Below are 20977 nucleotides of genomic sequence, written 5' to 3' on the forward strand. Positions count from 1 at the left end.
TTGCTTCTAAAATTCATTTCTATAATTAACTAAATTTTTAGTTGAGATGCCAATTCCTCTCATTCAGTTTTGTCAGTCTGCAAAGAGCAAGCCTTTGAAAGGTGTAATTTTTAATATAAAATTTATTCATTTTATATTGTATTGATATATCTATTTCTTAACATGGAAACATCGCAAGATAGCCAGACTTTGTGTAATTCATTTAACTCTGTACAACTACCAGATAGTGCTTGCTTCTAACTATAATCTCTATGAAGTTATGAAAATGCTCTTCCATTGAACAAACATTCAGGTTGCACCAAGAAATTAAACAAATGTTCTAAATTTGAGGGTTTTTTTTAAGTTATAGTAATATTCTCACTACTTCCTAGCTAGTCCTGTAATTAAATTTATTTTATTTTTTTCCCCAAGAAGTTATATAAATGCAGTAACCGTCAAACTTCTTGGACCCCATTATTTCTCTTCCTCAACACAAAACTCTCAATGCCTTTTGGCATCTTTACCTAACCTACACTTACGACATTTTTTTTTTTTGGTAAAGCTCCAATTCAGAATCTACAAAGCATGAAAATCAAAAGCGAAAATTCATCATCGCAGTTAAATCTATACCTTTTAGATATATATTCACACAGAGCTAATGCATTCACATACACACAAAGTAAAGCTATCCATGACTAAACAAGAGGAAAAAAAAACCACTGGCATTCTTTGTTTGGATTTTCTTCTTTCCTATTGCCAAGTTTCACCTTACTGCCTTTCCCAAGGAGCATAAGGATCTTCAGATTAAGATGGTGAACTTTTCAAAACAGCCAGAGAAAAGACTGACTCAACTGAAGAATGTCAGCTTCATACAATTCCTACTTCATTTTCAAAACTTGGATTTAGGAAAGTAATATGATTGCATTTAGTAGATGATGTGCTACTTAGGCTGCTTCTGCTAAATCTCACAAATGTAGGTCATACTCCTGCACTCATGCTTTGGTCGTGCAAAGGTTGCCTTTTTTTTTTTTTTTTTTTTTTTTCCAACATCATTGTAAATTCCTTAGGATACCATCATGTTTGCAGATTCTAGCCAAAAATAACAATAAGAAGATAAAAGCAATCTGAGGTCATTTCATAAATAATATAATTTTGACCTAAAATTTTAAAGCTATCTTACATACAGTCGCTTTTTTCCTTCTATGCCTAGAATTACTATATATGTAGACAAACTTGGTTTAGTACAATCTTTTTTTATTTAATAAGTACTTCACAAAGTACCTCCAGAGCTGTATAAAAGCATAATATTTACTGTATTAAGTGCTATTTCTGTATGTCTATGTGAAGGGGTGAAAAAGCAGAACAATCAGAGGAAAAAAACCCAAATTGGTAACATATAATCCACCCTGATCGTTCCCTCTATAGAACTCAAGAGCTGTACCTAAGGTTGCTCTTCTGTATTGAAAAAGTCTGCTTGCAAACTGCTCAAGGAAAATTCTGCTGCTTTTCCTGGTAAGCAGCTTGGCAAGGTAACATCATAATCTTGTAGTGTCAGTGGTCCCCTTGAGCTTACAAAGTCTATTAAAACAAATTACTTGAAAACATCTTTTTCAGGATTTCAATTCCATAGTTTAAGAGGATCAGTATATTCCAGTTTCTTTTTAGATTCAAGGAACATAAGACAGTATACTACTACAGTATCTAATGCTGTCATGACACCTCAATACTTTCTCCATTAATTGTGTATTATGCACAGACCACAGAATAACAGGTTACTAGGAGAAAACTGTATGCTTTCTTGTTATGTATACTAGCTAGACTGCAATGAAATCAACACTTCAGCATCTGCTTGAAACAGCCATTATGTTTGATCTGTAGTAGCTAGGATGCACAAAACAAACACTATTTAGAGAAAAACATACAGAATTTCGTAAAGCTGATACAAAGCTTCTGAAATTAAGTCACTGAAGAATGACATTTTAAGAAAATTCTACCCCAATAACTAAAATTATATATTACTTTTCACTTACTGGTCTACTAAATCACAGCATGAAACAAAGACAGCTGATGAACAATCAGAAATTACATCAGAATACAAAAATTCTATTTCTAACTATTAAAAGAATGAAAAACCTAAATTAAATATGGGAAAATCTAGTTACTCAGTGACACTAAAACCTCAAATAATACCTGCTACAGATGCTGATTTCACTTGATCATCAACCTACCAACTCTGTATTGGGCTGGTTGATTAAAATGATGTAAGATATGAAAAAATAAAAAAAGAAAAATCTGTTAGACTTCGCATATAATCCAAAGAGTATATGTTTGCCTGAAGTCAGCCTATTTCTTTCTAAAAAGATATAAACCAAGACATTACACGTAAATATCCTGTCTTGCTTATAACCGTAGACCATCACAGCAACAGTAGTATTACTGCCACTGCTTTCTCCTTGTGCCCATTTCTAATGTATTTCTCTCTTACAAGGGGCTCTGTAATGCTTGTGCCACTGGTCAAAGTAGAATATGGCAAGGCTGCTAGGATTATCTGGCAGAAGAGGGATGAGTAACCAACTCATAATGTTCCCAGGATGAGCATTTCAGTGCATCAATAAAACTGCAAAGCCAGAAGAGAGCCTAAGGAAATGGCATACACTGTTCCAAACATGTTAAATATACCTTTAAATAACTGTAACATGGACAGTGAATGGATAAATGTTCCACAATAATCCTGAAAAAAGCAAACCCCCAAAGACAATTATCATATAGGAACAAATAATTTTACGAATTAATGCACCCGAGAGATTTGTAGTGTCAGTCAGTGTCAGTTATATCTTCCAAATATTCCCCACTGTGTACTCCTACAGTAGTCCATCCAAAATCTATCACTAACAATGGGAGTAAACAACATTTTACTGATGGATAACCACAAAAACCATAAAACAAATATTCCATTCTTTCCTGTCCCTCCCCACTGGACACAAACTCCTTAAGCAAGTAAGATGCTTGTACATCCTTAAGATGTAGAGAGAGATATTCTACCCTTGGTATTCCAAGACAGCTGCGAATTGTCTGCAATGCCTATCTAGTCCATTTAATTATCTTGCATATATTACATTTTTTTGTTATTTCTACTGGATATCAAGTAGGTAGGAGACAGTATTAACAACATTCATGGACACACCCCCCTTTAAGGGCAAAATATCAATAAAATAATACCATATCCAATCCATCAGATTTCTTTTTCGCTGCTTAGCATCTGAAGCAAAGTACTTTCTGAAGTCTTGTAACCGATGTCAGCCTTTTTTGTTTGAGAGCTAATACTATTACCTCATGCCTTACGTTGATTAAAGCTTGAGAAGCTAAAGCTCACGTCCAAAAAAATGTTAAATTGATATTTCAGTTGACTGAAACCAATAACGTGGCTTTTTATAAATGTAACTCACAAGCTTTAGTTTGCACTTGTATGTTTACAAATTTTCATTTCAGATGAAGAAATCCATTTCACAGAGAGCAATATGAACAGTAAAATAAAGCAAGACACTGCTAGATTCTAGACAGACATACTAGAGCAATGCAGAGCTGCAGGGATCTGATTACAGACAGTATCTTCTGCTGGGCAGTCAGTCTCCCACTGGGATGGCGAGCATGTACACTGGGATGTTCTACAGTAAAACAGTGTTTGTTTCTTATATAGAGCCTTACAGATGTCACAGGATTATTCCCCCTTAATGCTTCAACATTTTAATTTATCAAAATTTTTAAGCAGAGCATAGCAAGGCACTTACAGTTTCATAACATTCCCCCATGCAATGTGTTCTGTGATTCCTGGATCTGTTGCTCTCTTCATAAGAGCCAAAAGCCAAAGTACAAAGCAACTGCTACGGGTCGACAGCGAATGCCCTTTATTGCTGCTTTTCAGAACTGTACCCAAATCAGCCAGAGCTCTAACAGACTAAAAGCAAACCCAAGTCTGTCTTCTGGAAGGCCACATACAGTTGCAAAGAAAATCAGGACACACACAAGTCATCCGCTCTGTTCAACACTTGTTATTGTTTTATTTGCTCTGAAGCAGAGCTACAAATAACTGACACCAATTTTCAAAAGAAGCTTCTATAATTACATTGGTATGCCCTATGGAAACACTACTGGGTTTCTCATAGCAACATTCAATGATTCAAACAGCTAGCCCTGCTCTTCCCGTAAAATTATTAATACTAAGAAAGCTTCATCATCCTTCAACAGAAGAGCTGACTGGCAGAATTACCATTATCAATGGTAATACAACAGCTTTATGACATCTTACCTCTTGAGAAATCAAGTTTTATGGCAAAAGTAGTAGTACATTCAGTATACAGTAAGGCAGAATTGTTTCTATAAGATCTTTCTCACCATTTACGATACCTTGAATGCACATACTACAAAGTCTTTTTAGCAACCCTGTAAGATAGGTAAGTATGATTCCTGTTGTAACAGATGAGGAAACGAAAGGTACAGGCCTGCAAGACAAGCAAACTGTTCAAAGCAACCTATGCCACAGAAAGACTTCTCAATCTCCACCACCCCTATGACCCACTCCGATTTGCCTTCCTAGATCTGGTTGGCCCTTGTCCCTCTGTTCACTGCCAGGTGCCTGTCTGACATCTCCTTGGTCAGACTCAGTTTCTTAAAACATCAGAAAATAAATATGAAGAAAGTGAGGAGTATTCTGTGGCCTTAGGTGAAGCAAAGGAGCATGCAGGACCCACAAGACTTAGATGCGGGGAGATCTTTCAGAAACAGAAAGATGTTAGATCAGCTCAGCTGCACCATGGAATTTCCCCATAGGACAGAGCTGGAGCATCCTCCTTAATATTGAAGGGAAAGATAGCACCAAAATAAGAAGGAAGAATTTACCATTACTGGCTTCCAGTCTGTGCTACGATCCTATCAGCACTAAGTGTGGCTCCTCTGATGTTTTCCTGTCCATTTCCATCTTGCTTCAAAATGTATCTGTTTTAGATCCACAGGAAAAGCCATAACCAACATTCTGCTTTTTGTTCTCATATTCAAAAATATCCATCAACATTTGGTGAAACGCACCATGTGTCAAAACACTTCTGCCATTCACTGTAGACGGATAGATACTCAGGCCAGGTTAATTCAAAATGATTTACAGTAACCAAGAATAGTTACTACTTCAATCATCAAGCAAGGAAACTTGATTTAAATATACAATTTTAATTTTGCATTTCTACTCCTTTTCTGAAAGAAATCCTGTTACTATCTAATAACCTTAAACTGATTTTGATTTGCAAGTAAACATAGCTTATACCTTGTATTTGATATTTTGATTTGCTAACTAATGCTATAATACATTCACATTTAAGTAATTGCATAATTTAAACACACATTTATTCAGATTGATGATTTTCACATTTGATGTTAAAGAATGGTAAATGGTCCTCATTTTCTGGACCAGATGTTCTCCAAACAGCCATATATGCACCACTGACACAGAGTATATGCATACGTAACACTGCAAGTACACAAGGTACTCTGAAGCGTTAGGAGACCCAGCCTACAACAAGAAGTTACCCCTGCCAACAGTCAAATCCAACGTCACCAATGTTGCTGGGGTTAGCAAGAAAAAGTTGCAATATTTTAAAGGTTTACATTTCAGGATTATCTTCTAAACTCACAACTGTATCAAGTTAGTTTCAAAGGAAGCTAGAATGCCTTTTACACAAATCCAAGTTTTACAAGATTTAGAGACTATTACTAATAAAATAAAACTACACTAGACATTTTGGATTCATATGCCTCTATTAATCATGGTTTTAATTGAATTTTTTTTTTTAAATAAAAGGAAGCATTATCTTTAGCTAGTGAACTGAGGTGACTTTCTGGATACTACATCACTACAAAAGTAGAAATAGCTGATCTCAACATCACATCTCATTTTTATTACATTTTATAAGAAGAAAACAATGCTTTTCAGTTTCTCCTTTAGGAAAAAAAAAGAACTGACATAAACTATACTGAAATAAACACACAATTTTCCATCTATGCCTACTGAAGAAAATCTGTTGCAAGCTGATCTGCCCCTTCAGCAAACTAAATCCAATTATTTACCCAGCAATTTCGCAAAATATTTAAGCGATACATACTCATATTATTTATTAGCAAAGCTATTTTATTTAAATTTGACAAATTATGCTAAAGGCTAAATTTACTACAATAGACTTAAACAAAGAGTTCCACTTAAAAGCAGTATCTTTTTATAGGTATTTTTAGCTACTCTGTAAATGCTCTCTAACATAGCATAGTAACAAGACTTTTAGCTATGGTATTGTCAGAAAGGCTCCTCCTCCATTACAGACCCATGTCTGCACTTCCATCACAACACAAAAAGGTCCCGAATTCTCAGTTTAAAAGCTGACGATGAAGATAAGATGAGGGTAAAAAGCCAAATTCTAAAGTAAATTGCATGCGGTACAGGCACACATTCTCTTCTAATCATTCAGCAGCAGACTGGTGATAGTCTCTACCAGGTACGGCAGGAGAAGACATATCAAACTGTCACAGCCAGACTTCAACACATTTTGTCTGCTAAAGCCATTTAGACATACTAGTTTTATTTCTTTTAAACTTCAGGAAAAGATAGAGTCTTCACACTTCGAATCTCAACATACACAAGATTTCAGATGGATGAATGTGGCATGAACAATGCGTATGTCAGGTTCATAATAGAGAAGCTATGCAGAAATTAACATTTCTACTTCCCCCCCATTCAAAGCCATCTACATATGCACACGAGAAGAAAAATTGTAATGGCTATTTGCCAAACCCTGCAGTGTCATATGGCAGCAGTAGGTCAATCTTTAGAAGCTGGCTCCAAGCTGACCACTGACTGATCTGCTCCCTTCCAGCTGAGACATCAGGTCACGACAAACATTATCCTGGTCATGCGGCTAATGACAGAGCTGGAGAGAATCCCTCCAAGAGGAAAGCAGAGACACAAGGAGCAAGTCTCCTTCTGGGAAAATGGGGTGAATTAAGGTCATATTGAGAACAGGCAGGTGGTTCACAGGGTAAAAAGAGCACTAGATTAACATGTGGAGTTTGTGCAGACTTCAGGCATGGTATCAATTTCCTGGACTGAGTAACCAGGCCAACAGCCTGTACATACATACTATAGAGCATCATTTCCCATCTAGTACAAGGGATGTTTAATTAGCTCAGTAGGGATACCGGATTGCGGAGGGCGGATGACGGGGGACAACATGTGTCCTTCAGTCTAGCAACAGCATTTGTAAGACACTTCTACATTAAAAAAAAAAAAAAAAAAAAATTGAAAACAAAACCAAAGTTATTGAAGCATTTTTTTTATTAGCATGCCAATGAAATGCTAAATTATTTGACGTGAGAAATGACATGTTCATAAAATCCACTACGCAAGACAATCCTGTCTCAATAAATTAGACACTAAGTTCATGTAGGGAGAAAGAAGTGTGTTACTAGAAAAACAATGTACAATCAGCAATTAAGCAAAACAGAGATAAAATGCTGATGAAAAAATTAGATGGCAGTGATTCCTTTCATATTATTCCCATAAAGACCCGACTGACAGAAGTATACAATAGGTGTTTGCCTTAAAAAATGAATACAGATTGCAAACTCCTGAGAGAGAGTGTTATCCTCATGCTAGATTCCTTCCAGACACATTTTTCGCTATTACTGTAATCATATACCATGACTAGGGCTGGGGGAACAGGACAGGACACACCAAAATACCTCTTTGACAACCAGTATGCTTGTCTCCACCCCAAACCTGTGTATAATACCAATACCTTTGCTTCATTTTTGTTTCTGTACAACACAAACATGCACTAAAAACCAGCAGTGGAAAGCAGGAAGCAACCTTTCCAGCTGATCAAGGCCTAGGTTCAGCAAAATATGTCTTTGTATGCTCAAGCTATGAACACGCTATGATACCCTGCTGATTGTGGGTATAACCACAAAGAGTCAGGGCATTTGACTGAAAGATGTTATGACTGTGCTACACAAAATCAACTTCTATGATACTAAGGAACTAACAAGCCACTGACAATAAACATTTCTTTTTTAGCTGAGAAAGCAAGCTAGAAAAGTGGCAGCATTTTCAGGCTTTCCACTGACATCATGCTAAGAAAGAGGTAATTGTCCCAAGGCAAATTTAGACTTATCACCACTGTGAGGGAATGTCTTGTTTATAATTAGACTCATCAGTGAGGATTTCAGAATTTGGGGGGGGGGGGGATCAAACACAGACTAAACAAGCATAGTCGAGGAAAAACTAAGCTTTTGTCTAATTTGTTCATAAATACGAGAAAAATTCTGCAGAAGATACTCAATGTGAATGGGTGCTAGGGCAAATAACTCACAATTTGAAGTATCATGTTTCTTAAGCCTTTGATCCTTCAAACAGTGGAGAGTATGGGACATTTCTATATTAAGTCTGAAAACCTTAATATAAGAAGAGAGATTATGGCTTTCAGAGCAGTGGCTATACACCGGTTTTTGCCTGAATAGTGTTTTGACCAGTTCTGGGCCTGAAATTTTCCAAAACAGTGAACAAAAGGTCTTTGGCTCTCAGTTCACAGCAAGTGGGCTGCAAAGTGCACTAGATATCTTAATGATGCCAAACAAGCTGGGCACTTCTGTGAGTTTTATTTGGTATGGAAATGAGCACCTCCCACAACTTTTCCCTCCCTATTATCACTTCTTCATACTTTAAAACAGATGGCTTTGAAATATCCTGCAAGAAAAGGTTGAAAGAAAAGGCTTGAGTACTACGGTACAGGCCACCTAACAAACATCAGAGGCTGGAGAGCAAAAACCTTAACAGTCTCACTTTGAGGAACTACGCATAGTATCAACTGCATAGCCACAGGAGCTTGTCCTGAAAGAAAAACTCAAAAATGCAGAGGGATAAGGCAAGAAACATGACAGCATTATCATCTTTTGACGAATTTAAATCCCTGAGGGATCCCTGAATTTACTCAGCTACTCAAAGAAGGCAAGTAAACCTCTGAAGGCATAGAATAATTGTCTCCAAAAATAGAAAAGAAAAAGATAGGTAAACAAGACGTTACCAAGAGAGGTGGCAAGCAGCTCAAGGTGAGACACTCAGAAAGCCTCACACCACAACTTGAGAAACCTAGTGAAGAAAACTGTCACAAAAGAATGCAATTTTGTTCACTGCGTTTTTCATGGCATGTTTTGTTTGTTCAGTTGAATTTCCAAATAAACATCTGCACCAGAACACTGATAAGCCTCAAAACAAGAAGCAAGGACCTTCCTGACTTTTCTTACCCCTCTCTGTGACCTAAGGAATTTTATATTTGCCTCTTTGCCTTGAAGTACAATTCTCCTCTTCACAAGGTCTCTACCTATACCTAGATGCAAGAAAAGACAGGCCTATTAACAGTTGACTACATGAGAGAACCAGCTTCATACCTCTATCATGAATTTTAAGTCTTACTTTTTCTGAAAAGAACACTGCTTTAGTTTAACCTAAGCACCCAACTTCACATACAACGCAAAGACAGTGCTGTGCAGAAGTTTAGGCTACACAACCTTAATGCTTAATTCTTCACAAATCCGTGACATGGATAAATTGTACTTTGCATATTGGATACTACACTGTTCAAACATAAATCTGAGGCATAACAGCTAAGTATTAAAGAAAATCATTATAGGAATTAGCAGTCTGGGCTCCAGAAATAATTCCAAACAGGTAGGATGAGACTTTTCAACAAAAGAGCATGTCTGCTTTATTCGTACTGCTTCAGTAAACACAGACATTGCTAAAGGACTGCGAAAATGAAAACTCCCACAACCTCACTCAAAAATCTGCGGCCAAAAAGCATTTCTATGGATAAAGCTGAACAGTCTACAGATGTATTTTCTATTACACAAGAGAGAAAGAAATGCAGTAAGCTGTTCAATCAACCCTTCCATCACAAACGCACCCTTACCAATGAATGAGTGATACAGACTTGCCATTGCTAACTCCTCAACCTCCCAACACACCATATTCTAATTTAGCAACACTGGGGACCCTTTCTGTGATTCAACCTGCTACAAACAGGTGGAGGAATCTTCAACTACAAGTGTGCTTTAGTGGATGTGTCCGAATATGTGCCCTACACAGGTATCTCATCCAGGCATGCACTTTTGCCTATCTTATTTTTTTTAAGTATCATTACTTTAGCATCATTGCTGTGTCTGAAGGTTCACAGACATTTAGTGATAGGCCGAGTTCACAGACTGAAGAATCAACAAGGAAACAAGGAGTCATGTAACAGTATTTATAGCTTAGCCTGTCTTATTTCAGTCCCCTCTTTCTGCAACTTTTTTAGTTTAACCTTTACCTAGCCTAATCATCTTCAGTTGAGTGAACACTTGACTCATTTCCAACTGCACGATGATTTCTTTTAACATGACCCTGAACTTCGAACCTTCTATCCAGTGTCCTAGAAGTACTCTACTAGCCTCAGTGATACTAGGAGAAGTTGGAAAATAGCATTATTCCCATTATACTGCTGAGTAAAAGACAATTAAGCATCTCAAGGCAATACAGAAGCTCATGATAGAATTGAGAGAGAAGTACAGGAGTTCCAACGCCCAGTCTGCTGCTGTAATCATCAACTAATGCACAACAAAAATAAAATCCAAATGTAACTGTTAACTTAGTCTAACATAGGTTCATTTAAAAAATGAAAACAACATTTCATCAGAACACTCATCTCCATGGGATCACAGTTGCTTTTTATCATCTTATATTTACATGGCAGCAACCTCCTACAGCCTACCTACTACTTCACCTTTCCAACCACATGACCCTTTTAGGGTAAATGCCAAACAAGCAGAGGCAGAACTTCCAACACACTAGGAATTACGGGAATACCTGAGGTTATCTGACAGATAAGCAGGGCTTCCCTTACACAAATGATTCTGAAATCTGATCCAGAGGACACATGCATTTATCTCTTAGGAAGGACTGGAAAAGATGCCAAAATTCATTAGGATTTCTCAAATGAAGGTAAAACTCCAGATCATTAAAATTAAGTGAAAACAGGACAGAACCCTTTTCTAAAAATAGATCTTGCTGTGCAGCCAAGTATGTCTGTGTGCAATTGTTATTTATTTTTAAGTTGGGGCAATTTTCCAGATAGATTTTTACATCAGCTAACACAATGAGGTGCTTTAAAACAAACAAAAAACCCAAAGATTTCTTTCCTGACTACATTTGCTATAAAGTTGTAGAGGAAACAAGGAAGCAGTAACAAAACACAGTCTCTCCTAGCATACCACAAAATTGCAAAATTGCAAATTTCAATGAAGGCGAAGACAATAACAATATCAGCATCCAGGAAATAGGGTCACAACCCTTAACCAGAAAGACTGGAAGAAATTGTCCTAATCATTGTTAAAACAAAACAAAACAAAACAAAACCAAAACAAACCAACCCAAATAAAAAAAAAAAAAACCACAAAAAATACACTACCACCATCGCCCAAAACCCCCAAGCATCATCAAGGACACAAGCTCAAAGAAGTCATGTACTCTTTAGTACGTTCTCCGGTGCTTTTTCCATTCAACCTACACCACCTCAGGCCTATTCTTATCAATAGTTGTTATCAACCCAGACATGGAGATGTGCACTCAAAAATGTCAGTTGGGGCAATCAAAATAGGAGGAGAACCGAGCACCATCAGCATTTAAAAATCTTATGTTTAATGCTTCCATACTAGTCCTACCAGTCAAGGCGGCAACAACCCAAACCTCTTAAGATACTCCAAGGGAGAAGAGTTATTCCAAGAGCTTGAGCAAGTGTTAGGCTCAGAAAGCAAGGAGATCTTAGTCTACACACCAACAAAACAAAGCAGAAGTAAACATAAGTGAAAACAAATAGACAGCTGCACATCAGTATGGACACTCAGTCATCAGCCGTGATATTTGTCAAAACTGTGACAATGCAGCTGGAGGCGAATCAATATGATCCAAATCCTCATGACACATCCATCCCATTTTATCTCCCTTAACCAAAAATGGGCAACTGGTTGCAGATCTACTCCTGGATACACTATAAAAATCATATTATTGTTGCTCATGCAAAAGTCATTTGATTGTTTTAGGAGAGTTTTCATTCTCTGCCCAACATAAAGCTAATGCCGGTCATTTCTTGGTTTTCACACTCATCCTTGGACAACAAGGAAGGACACAAATTCAAATCCAAACCAGGGAACAAACTTTTCCCAGTATTTCTGGAGTTTCAATGAGCAATGCTATTTTAAAACCAGCAAGAGCTCATTCTGGCACCACAGCACTAGACAATTAAATCACAAATACTTTCTCTCCAAACCAACTAGAAGCTTTCTCACACCAGAAGTACTTAAACCGAACTCCAAAGCAGGAAGACTGAATTAAGGAACTATCCAACCTTTGGAATATAACCTCCCCATGACAGTGACAAAAGACTTTACTGTTGCATCTCGTGAAAACAGGACACTATCTTTTATGAAATCTTTCAGCATTACTGGTCACTTTTAGCCCAGAACAACCACTACTGATGTCATCTGCTCTCTGCATTATTGATTGCAAAACCCACCAACACAGTACTGAAAATGAAACTGTATTGTAAGAATTTTCCATATAATCTTCCTACTCATCTCCCAAGCTACAACATCATTCTCTAATCAGTGGTCTCTCATTTAAATGCTTGAAAGAAAGAGCAATTTCCAATTCCTTTATTGATAAAAAGTACTTAACCTTCTGGAAATACAAGGGAGGGACTAATACTGTACAGGCATACTCCTAGCACTCGTACTGAGCTCGAATTATACTTTTTTATACAGTATACTTTCCTCAATCTTACTACAGGTCCAGTGAACAGACTTTCAAATTCAAAAATCCTCTGGGAACAACACTGGGAAATAATGTGTATTGGACTTAATACATGTTCCACGGGGTTATTCTGCTGGTATAACGGAAGAGAGAATGTCTCTTCAGTAAGCTGGCACAATCTGGAAGGAATCCAGCCCTGGAAGGTCTGTAACCCAGGGGAAGAGGACTTAATCACTTAATCCTATGATCTGTATCTGCTTTTAATAGAACCTTGTTGCTGCACCGAAGTTGTTGTTGTTGAGAGAAACAGACTAATTCTTGCTCATAGTTGTCTGTTACAATTCATAATAGGGCTTGGTCTAGGTATCTTTAGAAGAACCATGTCCCTTCTCCTATCCCTCTATTTTTGGTTGTTTTTTTTTTTTTTAATATCTTCATCTCCGCTTTGGAAAAACTGCAAATGGTTCTAAATGGCATACCTGTAACATGAGCTGGTTTAATTTTATGCCTTGATCATTCATGCAAAATAGCAGATTTTCACTGCATAGCTTCCCATGTCATTGTAAGATTCAAAAGCATTTATTTAAATCTCTCTTTTAGAATTCAACTACTTTAATTGCTTTACCTAATTAAATTCATAAAGAGCTACTGGACAATGGGAGCTGTAGCCCCATTTTCTGTTTTGACAAATTAAAAAACAAAAAAAAACCCCCAAAACGAAACGAAACCCCCCCAAAATCCCCTGCCATAAAGGATCCTCTGCCTTAGGCATCAAACTTCTTTAAAGATCTGCTAACAAAACCTAACACTCAAGAGGAGGAAGGTAGAATCCAAGCCAGGGATAAGTCTGTATCAAACTGGAAAAGTCCTCAGCAATCTCCAGAGCAATCCAAGTCTGGAAAGGCAAATCAAACCCATTTGATTTATACCACTGTTTCTTTACAGATGAAGTGAAAGTTCAAGTATTGACCACAGGAAAGAGCCATTTCATTTACATACTGTTCTGTTTCCAAATTATTCAGCAACGTCTTACTTTTTTTTGGATGACCGTATGATAAATATGGGTATAATACCTGTCCTCTGCTACTCAACTACAGAAACTTCACACCAAAATCTCAATCAAAACTTTCTTCATTCTTACAAACAATCAAAAAATTGGCAATTACTTTTCAAAAGCAAGCTTCTTATGCTCACAATATTTCTACAGATACAATTCATATACAGATATTAATGCCATAATCTTTACAAAAAGATAGATTGCTAAGAACAAAAGTGGCTATAAACAGTTCTCAGGTTCCATTTTAAGAGAAATGCAAAGTGAGAAGATTTTATGAAGAGTTCTTTTTTATATTTCTCAGCAAATAAAAGGAGTCTGCACACAAGGCCTGACATTCCGTATGCACGCATCAAGCACTCAACTTTATCCAGAAAAGTTTCATATCAAATTTTACAAATTAAAAATAACAGGGTATTACACCATGCAAAATGAAAGGAGTGGAGGATTGCAACTCTTAAGCTGGCAACAGCCTAACAATGGACACTTATACTTCTGTCATTCTTGTGTCACAGGATGCTGCAGATGCTAAAGCTATCAAGGGTTCAAAAAGAAATTGCATAAATTCACCACAACTATTAAAAACCAAATTATTAAATACCAAATCATCTGCCCAGAGACCCCTACACTGCATCCTGCTAGAAGCCAGTGATGATTCCCTTCAGAAACTCAGCTATTTGCACGCCCTATGATACTCTTCCCCAGGCATCTGCTATCATTCACTGTTAAAAATCAAGACATTGATGTAGAAACACCTTTGGTCTGAGCTGATATACTGTTCTTAGGTGCGTATTTTTGTGCCTGGGAAAAAGGAAGGTAAAATATCTAAAGCTGGTTCAACACCTACACTGTTCAATTCCTTCATTTCCAAACACTATGTAGGGCACTTGTATGGCAGCCAAAATATTTATATAGTAACAGTTCTTAATATACTTACATCACTCATGAGGGCTGGGGAAGACACCACAAATATCACAAATATATAACTCTTCCTCCTTCTCCCTTAGCTGAATTCACTCCCCCTTTCAAGTTTTACTTAACACTTAAAATAGCTTTATGAGTAACATTTTTTATATTTTTGTACAACATTAACTATTATCCACAGCCTGTATTATCTGCAAAAGAGGATTTGTGTTAGTCAATGTCCCTTTTGAGTATTTTATTCAAATTTTAGACAGGTAGATCTTTGGTGTTGTGTTTTATTTTTTAGTTATTTACAACTGAAAGGATTTCCTAGAAGTCATTCCACCATGCCATTAGAAGAGAGAGATCTGTTCTTTATCAAGCACAGGCAGCAATTAACATTGCTAGTAATGCCTGGATGCCTAAGAGACCAGAGTTCCCACTGTACTAGATACTGTACCCAAAACAGAATAAAAGCGAGAGCGCTCTCTCCCTCCCACAATTGAAGAATTTTGTCAGCTATGGTCTTTCTCCAACTAAAGAGCCTCCTGTGGACTGTGATCCATCACAATCGCAGCAGGCAGCCAACCTTTGCTTTTCGCAATAACTTTATTTGCTACTTATCTTCAAAAACATCAAAAACACTGCTCCTCTATCATATCCTTAATATACATGCAGAAAGATTCTTTTCTTTCATATTGTGTCCAATATTTATGGCTCCTTTCCATGTTTTTCATCTGCTTAAATGGTGCCAGGTACCATTCGTAAAGTATTTGCAGGGATTTTCTTTAAATGGCTATGTGAATGGGTTTGGCCTTCCTCCAAATTTTACTTTGCAATTATTATTCAAACTAGTGAAATGAGATATATGAAGATATTATTTAGAAATCAGTTTAGCTCCAAGATATTTGCTTCAACAAATATTTAATGAGTGCCTTCAAAGGTGAGGAACCTATTCCATCGCACGTACAAAGCAGAGGAAGAACCAACAGGATGGACTGATATTAGTACTGAGAAATGCTAGATCTTTATATTCTAATGGGAGAGTTAATCTTCAAGTACATGCTTTGCGAAGACTACTTTGCACTAGGCAAGGGTGTCAGAGACTATTCAAACCCAGGGTACTAGGAAAGTGTATGACTACCAGCTGGGTCTGCTAGCTTTGAAACTATGCAGAAGGCAATCATCACAAATGAATCAGGACCTCCATGCTACACAAACAGCCCAGCTTTCCAGTTAGGAGGTTCTCCAGACCAGCTTTGATATATTATAGCTATCAAGGATATGATGTGCAGCAGAATAATATTAAGGTCTTTCATGGGTATAAGCACAAAGTGAAAACTATTATAGACCATTTAAAAGATACTGAAGTTTTAAGTACTGTAAAATTATGTAAACAAAGGCATTAGTTAAAAATAACACAACATAGAAATAATGGATCAAATACAAAAGCATGAAACAAAACAAGAGTCACACAAAAACAATGAACACAGAAACAGGCAGAAAAACTTGAAACTGGACCTCTCGGAACATTTCCTCTTGGATCCTTTTTCCAAATAATCTGAATTCACACAGATCTACCTGAAGTCTAGATGCTAGCCTGCCAACAAACAGGCATTGTTTCTAAAGAGAGTGTCAAGTGAAATCACTGACTACACCTGTAAGACTGCTGGCAAACATTTCATTACAGTAGGTAAGCCTTTGTCCCCTTTAATAAAAGGTTTACAGCTTAGATCTATGTTACAGGAGCTCATGTTTCTGGATAGCATTACACTATCTGGGAATACAGTTCCCATACTATTTAGTATACTATATAGTTCCAAATTAAAATCTTTCCATTATCAAATTTTTCATACATTTCCTAACGTGTATTTTATCCCTAAATGACAATGCTTTAATGTATTGTCTTGAATTAAAAAACAAATAAATGGCTTTCTGTCCCTATTTTGGAAAATACCAACCCAGTAGATCTCAAGTCCTAAACTAAACTATTGAAATGCACCAATAATATAATTAGTGATAATCATCTGCACACCCCAACTGATAGAGCTAGTTGGAAAACAACAATTTAAGGGTGTGTACTTCACAGCTCTAGCATCAGAAGTTTGTTCTGCTACCAAATGCATTACAAAAATGGGATGCCGAAGGTGACTGGAACTGGTGGTTCCAGTCAAAAAAATGAAATGCGAGATCCCGTACCATTTGTACCAGCTTTGCAAAGTGGAAATGAAAGAAAACCAAGAAGATATGAGGATGCTGGCCAGGTAACACAGTCACACACATGCGTGCACACACACACACACACGTTTTCTTTCCCCCCGATAGATATCAAGAGACATCTGTACAAACTTTCTTAGCAGTCAAGCTCTGTGGTAACCAAACTAAAGACATGCACCATTACTACTTCAATCACCTTAACAGAAACTGTCCTGGATCATTCTCTAACTCATCAATGAATTTAGTTAAGCCTTCAGCAAGGTCTCTTCTGACACCAAGAAGTCTGTTCTACTTCAAGCACAGGCTTAGCTTCCAACCTTGGAACGGAAGGTACAGTATGGAATGACCTCAGGCATCATTAAATTAAATATATATGCTACAACAGAAAATTGTACAAAACAGGAAGGCGAGTTTGTGGTTTTTTTATTGTAAAATAATAAATAAAAAATCTGATTTTATTGTTAGACCTTCTTATAGTTTCTTACAGCAATCGCAGGCAGACCATGATCTCTTTATGAGCCCTAGATAAGATCAGAATAATTACCCTTAGATAAGAAGAGAATAATTACACTGAACTCTTCTGCAAGGTGCTTTGAGACCTACTAATGAAAAGTACTGCTAAAAGCTGTGTATTATAAGTATGCTTCACAATCACATAAAACAAGTACAACTTTTTCTAAAGGCTAGTTATAAACAAAACTAACTTTATTTGAAAGTTCAGCTGAACCAATCATTTTTTGTGATAAAAATGATTCAGTGAGCTAAGGAAAGTTGCACTGCAACAGCTTTCTTGGTGTAAGTTTACAATAGAACCATTTAAACCTATTCATCAACTCACTGAAGAAAATATATCGAATACTTTAAAATATCCATCATGAGCTCAGTATAGTTCAAAGGGTTTTTATAGAATAGTGAAAAGGGTTTTAGAATAAACATCTGTTGACTAGGTGAGAACAAATTCCAGTCTGTTGTTAGAAGCAGTGATGTGATGTACTAAAAGAAAAATCATCTTTTCATGAAAGTCATTCACAACAGTTATAGTTGTCAGTTTTCTACGTTATTTTTAATCTTATAAATATATATATATACACACACACACCCCAACCTACCACCTCCTTTCAGCCCCCAAGAAACTGATAATGACCTTCTTATAAAATTCCACTGGGGGCGTGGGGGGGATTTGCAGATTTTGAAATAGCTCTACTTCGCTTGACATTCACGTTGCCTGTGAAGAATGAGGCCCACTCGTGCAAATGTTCCTTATAAGAGCAATCAGGTTAGGAGCTCCAGGCACGAAGCTATTTCTTGAATTAGGATTGCACAATCAAGTTGATAGCTACCATCCCTAGGGATCACCATGATTTTGCTATTACAGAAAAATCTATGATGGTATTATTGAAATAATTTTACCAGAAATCTTGATGTAGTGAGAAATCTGTTCTATTACTAAACATCTTCTTTTTGTACAAGTTAACTCTTTAAGCTTAAATAGAAATAGTTATAAACGTTAGTGGTTCACATTCGTATAATAATCTCCAAAGCTGTCAAGATTCTATTACGGTAAAACACTTGCTATTTTGACCAAGTTCTTACTATACTGCATTTTATTAAACAGTTATTTTAGGTTTTAAGACTTAAATTTTGCAAATGATTTGTAAAAAGAGACATTAAGAAACAATTTTATTATTTACAGCTCCCATATGCGTAGAAAACATCCACTGCAAATACCCCTTACCTATTTAAAACACAGTAAGTTGCTCATGAATCAGTAATCCTTGGACAGGCAAATTTCATCCTGGCAAAATGAAATTACCTATGACAATAATACGAGTGCAATTATTTTTTTTTTAAAGAAGGCAAAGAAAAAACTTTTCTATTAAGAAGCCTTTGTCTCGTTCTTTTTTGAAAGCATGTATTTCTAAGTCACGGAAGAAAAAAGGCTCTTGAATCCTAAAACATCACATTCGACGCAGGAAGTCCCTTAACCTCAAATTGCTGGCGGCCTGGCTGGTTTCCCGAAGCTTCACAGCACACTCACCCTGTTGTTACGGTGTTTCCTAAGCATCTGCTATGTGCCGCTTGCAGAAACTGGAATCTGAACTAGACGGACCTTTGATCTGACCCCATACAGCTGTTTGAATTGTATGTTTTAATGTTTAAGTCAAATATAAGTAGCAGATCAGTAAAGGATTCCTGCACTTTTTCGGAAACCTTTAGGAAGCCAAGGCGCTCGGAACATGTTCGCACGCAGACATTTATTGAAAAGCATGATGTGAAAACACAACACAAAAGAATGCGAAGGAGTTGCACTCGCTAGGCGAATTTTACCACACCGCAGGGCGAATTTCCGAACCGTCTCCCGCCCCGAGAAAGGCGGGGGCGCAGGGACAATGTAGAAAAAGAGAAGGAAGGAAAAAAAAAAAAAAAAAACAAAAAACAACATGTAAAAAAACCGCCGCGCTGCAGGCAGCGGGCAGAGAGTCACAGGTGATGCCGGAGCCAGCGTCACCGCTCGCCGCTCCGCCGCCGCGGGCTCCCGGAGCGCCGGCCGCTGCCGGACCCCGGCCGCTCAGCCAAGCGGAGCGGCGGCAGCCTCCGGGGGAAGGCGGGGACCACCACCCCCACCCCACCGCGCGGCTTTCGGAGCCGCGTATAAGGGAAAGACCGGCGTACCCAGCCAGCCTCCCGCCGCCCCCCCCCGCCTCCGCTCCTGAGGCGGACGGGGAGGCAGGAACGGCGCCAGCCGCCCGGCCGAGGCTCAGCCCGGCCGGTGTCCGCCCGCCGCCCGGGGAACCGCCACGGGAAGGACGCGGCGCGCGCCACGCAACGGATGCGCGCGTCCCGGCGGCGCCCCGGCACCCCCCACCCCCAAAAACGGACCGCTCTGCCGGCCGCCGGCACGCAGGTGCCCCCCGGAACAAAAGCAACACAGCCCCGGAGCCGCGCAGCGCCCGGCCCATCCCGCCCCCGCCAGCGCCCCCGCCCTGCGGCCCTGCCCCGCGCATCGCCCCCCCCGCACTCACCTCGGCGGGGCGCGGCGGCAGAGCGAGCGGCGACCACTCGCACCCCTCGCGCTCCCTCCCCGCGCCCGCCCCGGCCCCGCGCGCCTCCCCTTCCCCCCCCGCCCCTTCCCTGCCCGCCCTCCCGGCTCCGTCTCTCACCGCTACCGGAGCGGCGGCGGCTGGGCCCGACTCCCCCGCCACGTGACCCCGCCACGTGACCACCACACTTCCCCGGGCCGGCTCCGCCCCCGCCGTCTCTCCCGCAGCGCCGGGCGCCGCCGGGGCCGCTCGCGCGGGCCGGGCTGCTCCAACCCGCCCCCCCGCGGGCACCCCCCGGTGCCCCCTGCAAGGCCACGGCCCGTCCGTGGGGTCCGGCCAGCGCCATGACGGCGCGACACTGTAACGCGACGTGATAACAGCTCATTTGACGAGGGGAGAGAGACGTGGGGGGGCCAAGGCTGCCGCCAGCACGTCCCTGTCCCCCCTCAGCCCCTGAACTCCTTTACCTTCCTCTGAAAAGGAAAAGCACAGGACACATTACAGAAAGCCAAGGCTGTGTATGAGGGTGAGGGTTATTTGATAACAAAGCACTCAGAGCTGACGTTTCCCTCCCACCTTCGGGGCTAACACAGAAGGAAGGAAAAGAATTTGGTGCCAATAGCCGGGACACCGAGTCCCATCACGTACCTCACACTCCTCCCAGCAAAAATCACAGGCGCTGGCACCACTACATTCCTGTGTTTTGACTTAAACCAAAAGCCACAGCGAGTGAAAATTAACTGTGTTGATTAGTGCCCCATGCTAAGCGAAACCTTTGCTCCCAGCAAATAATGCTTACAGTAACGGGTCCAGGGGGTGTCTTATGGGAGAGAACACCTTTATCCTCAAACCTGGCAATTCAGGATACAATCCAGGGATATCAACAATACAAGACCTGGGGGAGCCTCA

The 20977-nt window shown here is 39.2% G+C and overlaps 1 protein-coding gene across 4 annotated transcripts in view; it reads right to left on the reverse strand.

The window, feature by feature from the left end:
* Window positions 1-20637, reverse strand: part of TULP4 (TUB like protein 4) — a 163388-nt gene extending 142751 nt beyond the window's left edge. The window contains exon 1 of one of the 4 annotated variants that reach the window (XM_052784610.1): window positions 20536-20637. The gene's annotated coding sequence lies outside the window, so the exon portion shown is untranslated. Of the gene's footprint in view, window positions 1-18762; window positions 19447-20050; window positions 20140-20188; window positions 20284-20535 lie in introns of those variants that run through there. The other 3 variants (XM_052784608.1, XM_052784609.1, XM_052784607.1) reach the window with 3 other exon arrangements.
* Between the last annotated feature and the right edge of the window lie 340 nt (window positions 20638-20977).

Source organism: Harpia harpyja, chromosome 4 (assembly GCF_026419915.1).
Source record: "Harpia harpyja isolate bHarHar1 chromosome 4, bHarHar1 primary haplotype, whole genome shotgun sequence".
Lineage (NCBI taxonomy): Eukaryota > Metazoa > Chordata > Aves > Accipitriformes > Accipitridae > Harpia > Harpia harpyja.